This window comes from Clytia hemisphaerica, unplaced genomic scaffold, assembly GCF_902728285.1.
Source record: "Clytia hemisphaerica strain Z4C2 unplaced genomic scaffold, Clytia hemisphaerica genome assembly, whole genome shotgun sequence".
NCBI classification, from domain to species: Eukaryota; Metazoa; Cnidaria; class Hydrozoa; order Leptothecata; family Clytiidae; genus Clytia; species Clytia hemisphaerica.
In genome coordinates, this window is record NW_027103353.1 from 440551 (window position 1) to 453226 (window position 12676).

Here is a 12676-nt window from a genome sequence, read left to right on the forward strand (position 1 = left end):
CCAAGTATACTTAATTATCCCTGTAAAACCAGAATTTAGCGGCTTACACGTTTTTTGTAATAAGAACTTCCAAAATTTTTGAAGCCTTCGGATGTTCTTAACTTTTTGAGTTTCAAGCCTAAAAATGTTCTTAGCATGTTCTTAATTTTCCCATTTTTTATGTGTATTTTTATCCATTTTTCTAAATAAATGGCTATTTTTGAGTCCACGAAGCCTTAAAATATTCTTAACTTGTTCTTAACATTCATAACATCGAAGCCTTATGTTGTTATATAGTTTATCCTTATAAAAAATGTGTACTGTAAAACCAGAATTTATCGACTTATCCAACAAATCAGAAATATTGCTTACGTACCACGCGGGGAGGGGGGGGGCAGTGGGTTTACCAACTGACGGTATGTGCGGCAAAAAAATTGGCTTTTACAATCGCACCCTTACAGTGTAGAAAAAAATCTGTGAAATTCATACCCTTACAGTGCATTTTTTCAAATTTTAAACTCTTTTAGAGGAAAAAAAATCAACATTTTCGAGCAAAAATTAGCAATTTTTCGCAGATTTGCTGAAATTGCCACCCTTACAGTGCATTTATCTAAAGTTCACCCTTACAGTGCATTTCTGATATTTTGAAAAACGTACCCTTAACCGCGGCACATACCCGTCGGTCAATTTGCCTGACTGCCCTCCCCCCCCCGGGACGTACCAAAAACTAAAGCTGAATCTCTGTAACTCGAACCTCTATAACTGTGAACAGTAGAATTTCTATCCCAATTGGGATTTCAATATGAATTTTTATCACCACTGAGGAAAAAAGTTCCATCTGTGCTGTGAGACAGGGGTGTTCAATAACTCGAATGTCTTCTAACTCAACAAGTTTTATGTTGCTTTCAGTTAAAATGCATTATAAACCAATCTCCATAACTCGATCAAATCTGAATTTCCCATCCGTATTCGAGTTATGGAGACTCCACTGTAACACCCAGTTAAGAAAAAAAGAAATATAAGCATTGTAAATTTTACTGTGTCAAAGTCTGCCATATCATTGGATTAAAACAAAAATTTGAAAATTCATGTAACAATTTATTTCTTTCGAAGCTTTTCGATGTTCATACCATTATCAGGTTCATAAAAATGATCTAGTTTACAAATTCAGCAAGTTAAATAAATGCAATAACATCATTATTCCCTCTACGTATATGAAAACATCTCTCACAAGCTGGTTACAGTTAAATCATCATGAAAAAATGAATTCAAAATGGCTTCCAAACATTCTGTTGTCCATGGTTACATCTTATTTAAAATCAATTAATTGAGAAATCACAAATTTGTCAAAATAATTGAGAGCTTTTTGTTGCAGGAGAAAATTAATTGATGTTAAAAATTAGTCGAGAGATTTTTTGATTTACACGTTGTTTTATAAGAACAAACTATATAAGAAAACTGCTTCGATGGCCAAAATGTTAAGCATAAGTTAAGAAAATTTTAAGGCTTTATAGAAACCTGCTACGGAGGTTTGCGAAATGAATTTTGAAATTGGTAACTCCGGGCCAATATGTCATGGATCAAATCCCTTAACTGCTTAAGATGAAAAAAAATTGAATTTGTCAATGGTCATGAACAGTATGAAACAAGTTTCTCCTGAAGTTATGTATTATATACGATTTTATAACTTACACAATAATTTTCTCGATTTTCTTTTGTTTAATTTCAAGTGTTTCTTTGTAATTTTTGAAAAATAACTTTTTAAATATTTGTTTAATATTTTTCTAATATTTTTTTGCAAGTCTGGTTTATTAGTTCCAGAAAATATTATTGTTGTGGGATACATACATTCGTTCCTTTTTTCTGTTTGTGCATTGGTTTGTAAACTGAGGCCTTAGCGAGTCTGCTAAATGACGCGCCTTACGCGCCCACGCGCCCTCATATTTTTAATGCACCCACGTGCCCTAAAATGTTACGCGCCTACGCGCCCTGGTAATTTGACGCGCCCTAAAAATTTGACGCGCCCAGATAATTGCTCCAGCCACGCTGAGCATTAAAATGAGTATCATTCATCGGGCGTTCAAGACTTCAAAAATAATTTCCCGATTTCACTTTCGATTTCGATTTCGGATTTTTTGTATAGAATCGGGATTTTCGGGTGGAACATTATCCTTAATGGTGCGCTCCTATTTTCTTCAACTTAGCAATATTAGCTTCTTAATAAACTGCCACTTTTTTTGATAAACTGCCACACAAATCGTTGTAGAATTTCGGGCTGACCACGTCAACTTAATCTTGCAGAGTGTTAAAGGGTGAGAATTTTCTTACACTGTTTGATTCCACGTTTTAGTATAGCAAGGTAAGTGTGATTATACCTCACTTGTTTGCTATCAGTAAAAGAGAGCATACAGCTTGCCTGTGTTATATATCAGGCAAGCAGCTACATCCCAGAGGTTGCATGCGAGCTCCTTGCATCCTCTTGCTAATAAATTTAAACCTATTAAACTTATTAAACCTATTCAACTTTGTTCAAAAAGACAATGTACCATTCTTAAAGCTTCAAACTCTTGAAAAGATCCACAATATTTCAAGTATGCCAGCTTATCAAGTTTCAAAAGCTGTTTTGGGTTCTTTTAATCAAGCCAATAGAGAGATATTTGGCCAAACAGCAGGTACACAACGCAGTGCAACCTGTCTTTACGCCATATTTTGGTCCTATGTAAGACGTACGTCGATTTGGAAAACTAATGATTTAGATAAAATTTTAATAGAAGGAGACAAATTATATAAACAACTGAATACTAATGATTATTATCAGTCGATGAAATGCCACGATTCATTGAATTCAACGGTGTCGTTACTGAAATTAATTTTTTAAATTCTGAAAATGGTCAAGCAAAATTGATTGATAATTATCCCCTTCTGCAAATACCTCTAAGCATGTCTTCAATCCCAGAATTTGATGCATTGATGATTATTGATGGTTTTACAATAGCAATTATGAGAAGGCCCCAACGATTTTTTGTTTTTGATTCGCATAGCCGTAATGAATTTGGATTGCTCGATCCATTTACTGGAAAATCTTGTTTGTTAAAGTTTGAAACCATATTTGAACTAGAAAAATATATCCAACATTTTTATTTACTAGAAAAGAACAAAGATAATCTTTTTTTTCTAATTCAGTTTATCAAGATAAGTGAATTAAAAGAAGAGCTTAAAATTATGCTTCAACAAAGCTATTCTCGCTTTAAGAGTAGTGCAATCAAGCGAAAAAATAATTTTGATAGTGGAAATGATAAAAGCGTCAAAAATGTGCAAGGAGAAAAATAGTACTTACTATGGAACTAACAAGAAAAACTAAAGGAAAACAAAAGAGTCTATCGTGCCCAAAACAAAGAAAAATTAAATCTTAGAGATAAAAGATATAAAAATAAAAATAAAGAAAAGATAAAAGATACACGAAAAAAAACAACTTTACTATGAAAATAACAAAAGCAACATAGCTGAAAAACAAAAGCTCTACTATAAGAAAATAAGGAAACATTGAAAGAAAAACAAAAAGAAAATTTTTCTAAAAATACTGATACACGTACAAATGACTTAGTGACACAATTTAAAAATCTTGTATGAGAAGGTCCTTTTTACATATGTGTTTGCTGCAACCGATGTCTTTATCGAAAAACTGTTATCAAATATTCACCTGAAAAATATGATATGCCACAAGAATATTATTATTCTGAAGTTCTTTCTTTTGATGGTCAATTATATATTTGTAAGACATGCCATAAAAAACTAAAAAAAAAAAGAATTACCATGTCAAGCTGTCAAAAATAAACTTTCCCTTGACGACTTACCCCCTGAATTTCAAACTCTCCGCAGGCTTGAAAAGGTATTGATTTCTCGAAGAATAATATTTAAAAAAATTGCAATCATGCCAAAAGGTCAGTTCCCGAAACTTAAAGGTTCAATTTGTAATGTACCTGTTGATGTTGAGAGTATTGCAAATACTTTACCAAGAAGTGTAAATGATAAGTGGACTGGTCATCGTTAACTCAAAAGGAATTAGAATATAAAGGACATGTTCTTTTTGAACCAATCAGACCTGATTTTATTCAGCGTTTTTACACTATTTCAAAGAGAATAATCCTCTCTATCAAGACATAGACATTAATGTTAATGATATTTTAAATAACGAGACCATGGTACAAAAAATTGGAAACATCAATGCGGAACGCTCAACTTTGGTGGGATGGGGACTTCAAATCCCACCAAGGAGATTCAATTCTAGCCCTTCGGGTTTATATTTCATTGGTTGGGTCCGTGTGGAGTGCATAAACGCGGGAAAACACGGAACTCGAAAATTTGCGTCGTCCGTGCATAAAATCAAAACAAGAATTCTCGGCTCGGGATGATTCGATGAAGTGTTAGTGAACTAAAATGTTCAAATTGAAATTATTTGATAAACCCCTAGAACCCTAAACAAAAGCAAAAAAGTTTCTAAAATACCTCAAGTCTCAAGAATCTCTAATTAACGGTAGTATCAACCATCTTTTAGTTTAGAAAGGTAATCCCCTTCTTCAAAAGGTTTTCTTCTTGCAGCCAAAATCAAAGAAAGCTAAGTTTCAAGCCAGTCTTGCAAACAGGGATGTTAATAAAATGATTCCAAGAATATATTAATCAATAATCTCTTGAAATTTAAGATTTAGAAATAAAATAATGGAAAAATATTTTTGCTACATCATTATTTAAAAATCTAACAAAGTTCTAAGTTTGTGGAAATTTTCACCAAAACTACAGTATGATAAAATGTGTAACAGACGTTAAATCACGATAAAAAAAGCGGTTTTCGTCTAACAGGCTATAGAAGACGATGCTATCGTCCGTTTAAGAATTCAGTTAACGCGAGAAAATAGTCAGGGCGGTTTACGGGAAAAAAGTGGCGGTCGAATTTTGGAACAAAACGCTGTAAACACCTCCGCCTCGAGCTAACCACCTGTTCACAAATTTTTCCCGCCTCCTAAACTACTTTCTTTTAGTGATCTTTGTGTAGACGATAGGATCGTCTGTGTAGATGATAGGATCGTCTAATCTTTAGTGCTTTTTAAAGTCAAAAATCGTATTAAAAGAATAATTTGCATTTTAAAAGGCATCCTCCTTTTTATTTAACAATTCACAAAAAGTTTATGCTTGCGAAAAAGATTTTATGTTACAGCTTAAAAAGAAAATTCTACATAATCCGCTGAAATATTTCTTTGTGTTCGTAAAATTTAAAAGAAATCGATCGACACAGGTAATAATCTTGGTAGTCGTTTATTTTTCTCATCGTTGCATTCAAATCAATGTGGTATTGCGGAGGTTTGTGTTTGTCGTTTCTTTGTCATCGAATCGAATAATCGTCTGAGTGAAATACTGTTGCCGGCAACGACGTGCTCCTGAAAAAAAAAGTGTAAAACCTTACATAACATACAAACCAACGATTTTTTTAGGCACATAAACAAACTGTTGTCTTGATCATGTCCCAACCTAAAAAATTCTTAAAAAATGACATCATAGTTATGATTTCAAATGCATTAAAAAAGGAGGATTATTTGGCGGAATTGTCTGAAAATTTATTTTTTCGCTTGTCCGCCAAATTTAAGTTTCTCAACCATTCACCAAATTAAATTCTGTATTTTTCGCTCATCCACCAAGCCAAGTTAAATTCTCGCCCAAATTGATTCCGTATTCTTTATTATCTGTATTTTAGATCTATTTAATCCAATCTCTTATAACGTAAAAATTCGCACACGTTTTTACTTTTCAACCTTTGTCTTCGTTCAAATCTTTGTGCTAATAATCCTTATAGCTGGAGCTTCCAGCGCAGCTGGTTTATTTAGGCTTAAAACTCAATTTAAGCCCATTTAAAAGTACAGCAATTCACATACAGTATATCGCACAAAAACATCAATAGGTTTAAAAAGAATTTATCGCAAAGTCGTTATCGTTATTTGTTGGCAAGATAATTAAGGGCTCTGACTATATTGAATTTTCATATTTCTTGTGTATAAAATGTGTTTTTCTGACTGATCTACGCCAGTAAAAGCATGACATATTATATATTTTCTGTTAAGCCAACTATTTCTGAATCTAAAAAGGTAAAATTTGCGATGAAAAACTTGATGGAGAAGAAAATGAAGACTTTTGTGAAGAAGAGTATTTCAACTTTGAGGACCTTATATTTTCGGCAAAGAAAAAAACATTTTGAAAGATTCTTTGCACTAAATGATGGTGCATCTTTTACCGAACAAAAGAATAGATTTTCGAAAATATTTGTAAAAGCTTCTTCGTCTCAAAATCTTCTCATCACAATTAAGGCAGTCTGCAGAATATATGCGTTTGAAAATTAAATCAATCGATGCTCGATTACGTTCAAAAGTTTACTTCAATTTAATTTTAAAAGCACTGTAGTTCACAAAAAAGGAGAGGCAAAAGGTGGACAACCTGAAATTGACAATTGAATACTGGGAACCTCCTTCACAAACCAATCTAACTATATTTATGGATTAGCTATCCTCAATTTATAAGAAAACTATTTGTATTGAAGAAATGAGGATTAGCTACTGAATGATAGATCAAATTTAAAGGAGAAGAAATTGGGGTTAGCTGCAAAGGGATTGTTAAAAGAAGTTGCAGTTGATGGGTGGTGGATAAATTATCATGAAAAATATCAAGTCCGAAGATGTGAAAATACATATATTGTAGATAATGTTACCTCAAAATTCAACTTGATAAGTTAAAGCCAATATCAGAGCAGCCAAAATTCTTCGAAACCCACCCTTCTGAGTTCACATTCATAAAGCTATTCCTGGATTCTTTGATAAACATTTCAGTTGAACAACAAGCGGAAGGAGACTTCATCTTGTCTTTTCGCGCCTTCACTTGGGATTTTTCGCAAAAACTAAATTGCTGACACTACCGGTACACTCGCAAATTGGTAGAGTTCGGCTGCGAAGGTTTTTTCCGGTAGACATTATTAAACCGGAAAGATCCCGGTACTATTGAACAAATTATCGCGCTTCAAAAAAGTACGCACGGCCTTAAATCTGATGAGTTGAAAATAGTTGTTTTTGACCTATTTTTCATTCAAATTTTTCGTAAAAAAAGAGTCATAACTTTGATACATCAAATTGAGAAAATTTTTTCGAAAAATTTTAAATAGTTCAATCTTTTGCAGATAATTTAAAAAATCCCAAACAAAACTAACCAAACTAAGCACTTTTTAGAAAAAAGGATAATATAACATTTTATTAACGTTTTAAGGTTCATAACGTCATCTTTGAAATCAAATTTGCTAATTACTCTTAATAGAATAAATTCAGTTTATAAAGACAGTTTTTTAATAAAAGTGTCAAAGTCAAAGAACGCAAAACAAAAGTTTTATCTTCAAATCTAGTAACTGTTCTTTTGCCTGGTCAGAGCTCTTTACCCTATTAGCCCCAAGCTTTTTTGACTTTTGTATCCCCAGGGGGGGGGGGGTAGAATCTACCACCCTCGATTATTTTCGATCTAGAAGAGCTATGGCCAAGAATTTGGTACAGATGTTCTCCATCATGATACAATTTTCAAGGAAGAAAAAAAATTGATGACGTCATTCAAAAACTGATGACGTCATTACAAAATTTCCACCTGTCGGAAAAAAGCCAAAATATATGGTTTACAAAAATGTCTATTACAGTCGAACCAATAAAGATATTTCAATTCTGTTTAAAGATTCTGAAAGGTAAAGACTGTTCTTTACTATAATTGCTGGTTTTGCAATTTCCATGAAGAGCTTTCCTTAAAATCTATGCTGAAGATGAGTAAAATTTTCAAAATTTGATGACGTTATAAATGATGACGTCATCATTTTCAAAAATTTTCTTTTGATTTTTTAAATTTGTATTATCAATGCCTATCACGTGTCCAAATTGAAAATGATTGAATAAATAGTTTAGAAGTTATCAGCACTTTAAAATTTGAGTTTTAAGCGATTTTAGCTGGGTTTTATGTCATGTTTCACAATAAAGTCATAAAACCTGATCTGGACAACCTATGACCCTAAAATTGCACAAGTACTCTTAATAAGATTTTAATAAAGTCAGTCAGAAAGTTTCAAGTCGTTAAAAAATGTTTCTTTGAGATATAAACAAAAGAACTTCAGCGTGGTAGAGATTCTACCCCCCTGGGGCTAATAGGGTTAAGCCACAGGCTGTCGTCAGTTATTATCATCAGATATCAGTTAAACCCACATTAACGCAGCTTGTGTCTTTAACCACAAGTGACGTAATGAACATTTTTTTATACAAAAGAACAAACTTTATAAGAACATAGGACTTTGACGGCTAAATTAATAGGAGCAAGTTAAGAACATTTTAGAGCTTAGTAGAATCTCAAATATCCAATCTCATAGAATATTTCACAAAAATACTCCTCAAATGATGTAATTAAAGAACCATTTTAAAATATTTTAAAATCAACTCAAAAAGTTAAGAACTTAAAAGTTTCGGGATGTTTTAAAAATAAAAATTAGGGTGAACCTTTCAACATATTGTTTGCAATCAGGACTTATAAAAATATTTATGATAACGCCTTTTTTAATAAAAAACAGTAAATTTAGGCTTTTGCAGTATTTTTTTGCGATTATCAGGCTTAAGTTATATATTATATCTTATATATATTTTCCTTAGTATGCCCATATTCAGGTATGGCTTGAAATACCTAAAAAGTCAACCTTTTTTAGAAATATGTTTAGCTTTTGTCGGACACACTATCTCCTATAATCGATTAACACTCCCTTTGTCGATAACAATTCAGAACATAAACGAAACAAAAGCTCAAAATCACTTTTACGAATTCTTTTATAAAACATTAATCGATCTTCCCCTCGTTTGGGTACCTCTAAAGACAAAGGAGTGACGCAACGAGGAGAAAATCCATTAAATTTTGAAAAGAAATCGTGTAAACGATTTTCCATTTATTTTAAATGCGTAAAAAATTGAACATGTAACAACCTTCTCTCTCAGAATCATGTTTGAATTCGATAAATTTTTTTCCGGACCCTGTATATTGTATAAATGTATTGACGGTTGAGTAAAGAAAAACCATATTGGCATTCCGTGATACAAGTCAACCCATGAGAAAGCTTTGATAAAATCAAAAGAATTCTATTGTATTTCTTAATCAATTCTCTCCCACTGAGTGTATGTAATAAATATGATACCACAAAAATTTATTAAAGCTGGTACATTTAATTTCATTATTTCACGAACCACTTTTTTAATTATAATGGGAATTGTTTAACGTGTGATACATTCTATTCCGAGCACCTCATTGGATGAATTTTAAATCAAGTGAATAGTAAATTGCTCTTATTATAAAGCCTCAGTATAAAAAGAGACGAACGTATGACTTGATAATCAAACGAAAAGCAAATTTCAAACAAAGAAGTATACAGTGCAATAGTGAAATTGTGGACAACAGTAAGTACAAATTTATTAATTAATCAGATTTTTGAAAGTACTGACTTTTCCAAAGTTTTCTCAATACACTTTTCAATAACTTAATGAGCTACCAATATTAAGCCTGAGTGACGAGATATTGAAACAAATTTTATAGTTGAGCAAAATAAACAAAAAGCATTTTCTTGGTTTTTCTTTAGGCAATGGACATCAAAGTACTCATTTTATTCACCGCGGTTTTGGCAATTGCTTACTCCTATCGCATAAGCAATGACGACTCTAACAAAGGAAGGAATTTCTACCAAGCGCTGCAAGATATGATTGATGAACGTGTGGCGGAAAAAATGGTTCCTAAACATGAATGTAAATTTGGAGATCTATGTTACAATGATAACAGCTTCGGATGTCATAAGTATGTGAAGAAATGTAATGGTTCAGGATGCACAGAAATCGTAAGTAACATTTTCGTTTTGCAGCTATCTGTAAAGTCATTTTGACTACTTGATTGACAACCACTTTTGTATTGTTAGTGGTAGAAACTGCCATATATATACTGCATCATATGTACATATTACGTTAACTGTGCCTGAAAAACTATCTACCATCTCCCTGGGATTTGAGTTTAATTTTCCATACTGATTTTTGCCCATAGTTACGTAAGATCGCATAGAAGAAGAAGGAAAGTAATAGATTATATTATGAGGCTCAAACTGCAGTTTTCTTAAACACTTTGTGTAACTTTAGGGAACTTGCTGGCGTCAATGTCACTCAAACTCAAAGACATGGTGTAGATTGTCAGACAAAGCCAGAGGTGACCAATTCTTTACTTGTCTATATGATTCAGATTGTGCACACGCTAGAGTAATAGGATTGTTAGGAAAACCTGCTGAGGAGGTTTGCGAAATGAAATATTCTGCTCTTGGCTCCGGGCCAATATGTCATGGATCAAATCCCTTAACTGCTTAAGATGAAAAAAAATTAAATTTGTCAATGGTCAAGGATAGTGTGAAACAAGTTTCTCCTGGAATCATGTATTATGTACGATTTTATAAGTTACACCGCAATAATTTTGTCGACTTTCTTTTGTTTAATTTCAAGTGTTTCTTTGTAATTTTTGAAAAATAACTTTTAAAATAATTATTTTGATATTCTTATATTTTTATAAGTAGGGTTATTAGTTCCAGAAAATATAATTGTTGTGTGATTAATCGTTCCTCTTTTCTTCTGTTGGTGCATTGGTTTGCTTCCCTTTAATTAGTTTGTTAACTGATGAGGCCTTAGCATATCTTTAGATACTGTTTAATTTTTGGTAAGATTTGAGCCCCTGGATATGCTTATCCATAAGGACTATTACGATTAACAAGAGTTAATGATAGTAGGAACAAACGAACTCCCCACTATGCGTTTTGTTAAAGAAACATGAGGATCAGAATGCCTAAAATTGAATCACGTTGATGGTGAGCATTGTTTTCAATAATATTTTTGTGTGAAAAAATTGGAAATATAAGGAAAAGATCCAATGAAAATCTGCAAAAACGATGATTTCCGGCATTTTCCACCAGAAGAAATTTTTCTCAAAAATCGAACTCGGCCATGTTTTGAGCATTGCGAATATGCATCTCTCTGAAAAAAATCAGAAAAAACTAAGGATGAAAATTCGAGAAAATGTCAAAAAACCGGTTTTTCCGGCATATTTCCGGCTTTTTCGGCCGGAAAAAAATGTTTTTCGAAAATCGAGGTCCGTCACATTTTAGGTATTGTCATTTTGCATCAGTGTGAAAAATTTCATAAAAAAACATAAAGTACAGCTCGAGAAATTCAAAAGATACTGTCTTTCCAGCGAAAATAGATTGTTCCGGAAATTTTTAAATAGTTCCGGCTTCAAAATTCAATTTTATTGAAAATTGAAACATGCTTGATGGTGGGCATTGCTATTAATAATGTGTTTGAATGGAAAAACAACCATTTAAAAAGGAGAAAGCCCAACGAAAACCCAGAAAACGACGATTTCCGGCATATTTCAGGCATTTTCCGCCGGAAAAAAATTGTTCTCAAAAATCGGATTCGTCCATGTTTTGAGAATTGTTAATACGCATCTTTGTGTAAAAAATCAGCAAAAACTAATGATAAAATCTCGAGAAAATGCCAAAAAAACAGTATTTCCGGCATATTTCCGGCTTTTTCGGCCCTATAAAAAATGTTTTTCGAAAATCAGGCTCCGTCACATTTTAGGTATTACTATTTTGCATCAGTGTGCAAAATTTCATAAAAAAATGTAAAGTACAGCTCGAGAAAATCAAGAAATACCGTTTTTCCGGCGACAATGGGCTGCTCCGGCGATTTTTAGAAAGTTCCGGCTTCAAAACTCAGTTTCATTGACAATTGAACCATGCTTCATGGTGGGTATTGCTATTAATAATGTTTTTGGGTGAAAAAACAACGAAATATAAGGAAAAAGTCCGATGAAAATCTGCAAAAATGGCAATTTCCGGCATATTTCCGGCATTTTCGACCGGAAAAGATTTTTTCTCAGAAATCGGTTTTGGGCATTGTTAATACGCACCTTTTTGCAAAAAATCAGAAAAAACTAATGATGAAATCTTCAGAAAATGCCGGCATATTTCCGACATTTTCGGCTGGAAATGATTTTTTTTCGAAAATCGGGCTCCGTGACATTTTAGGCATTACCATTTTGCATCATTGTGCCAAAAATTAGGAAAAAGCCAATCCTGAGAAAAGCTGTTAACAGACGGACGGACGGACATGGGTTAATTTATAGGACCTCCACCGGGGCACCCGGAGGTAGGTCCAAAAATAATCGTAACGGGGTAATAACAGTTTGTATAAGCTTCAACATTTTTCCCTTTCATTATTTTTTGGTTATTTTCTACTTTGTCTAAAGTCCCCCCGGGGGCACTGACTTTAAGACCGACGGGGATGTGTTGCTTGAGTTTGAAAAATAGACCCTATCAGATATGAATATTTGGTAAATCTGGGACCATCAGAAAGAAAAATGGATACATTTTCCAATTTTCACTCTGAAAAGTGGCCAAAATGACTAAAAATAGATGAAAATTAAGATTTTTCTAATTTCCACTCTATAAATTTTCAAAAATTACCAAAAGTCCACCCTGTCACACACATATTTTGGAAATTAGTAAATTTGGAACCCTGTCAGATATCTTCAGAGCTTAAAAAAGGGACCCTGACCAGCGGCACGT

At 32.9% G+C, this 12676-nt stretch overlaps 1 long non-coding RNA gene across 1 annotated transcript; it reads left to right on the forward strand.

The window, feature by feature from the left end:
- The first annotated feature begins 9390 nt into the window (after positions 1-9390).
- LOC136820502 (uncharacterized) lies at positions 9391-10663 on the forward strand. Its single transcript, XR_010848602.1, has 3 exons — positions 9391-9476; positions 9656-9907; positions 10200-10663. It is a non-coding gene; the product is annotated as an uncharacterized lncRNA (long non-coding RNA).
- The last annotated feature ends 2013 nt before the right edge of the window (positions 10664-12676 follow it).